Genomic DNA, 1,009 nt, shown 5'->3' with positions numbered 1-1,009 from the left:
AGTTCTATATTCATTTTATTAATTTACATTTGGTACATTCCACATTCATTTAATAAAAAGTTCCAATCTTGTGTTTTAGTGGTGGGGTTAACTAAATTTTACACTTGATTTGAATGTGCCTTATAATCTGAACTGTAATTCCTATAATACTACTTTGACTGATTAATTGTGTTGATTGTCAACCAAATGCTTTCTAAATGCCTCTTTCTTCTGGACACATCACATGAGTTTAAGGGTGTGCCAACCAAGAATCTCACCAATAGATGGTTAAGATGAACATCCACTGTCTCTAAAGAAATTAATGCAGGAAACTGAAATTTAAACATTTGTTTCTAAGAACTGTAGGAGGAAAACCCCTCATACCGGGTTAAAGGGCTTATAGAGAGCCTAAATCACTTGCTTCCGCTTCCGGCCCATGGCACCTTATTTTGGAAAAAATATGTACGGTAGTCAATGGCGAGAGACAACTTATTTTTGACCCTGTTTGAACTGTGCTGTGAATTACACATGTTTGTCAATTTAAAAGATATTTTTATCTGTCAAGAAAGTTGCACTTTGTCGTAAAACAGTGAAGTTAGACTTCCGGGTGTGCTCATGGAGTAGTCGGTCGCATTGAAACCTCTCTCCCACTCTAACCTCGAAAATCCCGTTTGAACTCGCAATTCTGTTTGTTATTTATAACAAAATAATTCATAAAAGGGAGAAGCAGCATACTAGGCCACAAATAAATCGATAAAAATGCCCAAAGCTCATAATAAAAGTGCCTCAGCCGCAAAAGCTAATACCCAACCGGACCAAGCTAGCGACGTCACGGCTGGCGCGGGAACGGGGAGCCCCGGGAAAAGCATGGACACCGCTGAGGTACTTAAGGCAATAGAGGAGTTAAAATCCGATTTGCAAGGAGACAATGCAAAGCTCAAACTGGATATCGGCCAATTGGGACAAGAAATCAACGGTAAACTGGATATTATTGCAACCGATGTACAAGGCCTATCACAGCGCATGGATG

This window comes from Micropterus dolomieu, linkage group LG10 (assembly GCF_021292245.1).
Source record: "Micropterus dolomieu isolate WLL.071019.BEF.003 ecotype Adirondacks linkage group LG10, ASM2129224v1, whole genome shotgun sequence".
In the NCBI taxonomy this organism is placed as follows: Eukaryota; Metazoa; Chordata; class Actinopteri; order Centrarchiformes; family Centrarchidae; genus Micropterus; species Micropterus dolomieu.
The sequence above is the reverse complement of the archived record's forward strand: the minus strand, read 5'-3'. Positions refer to the sequence as shown.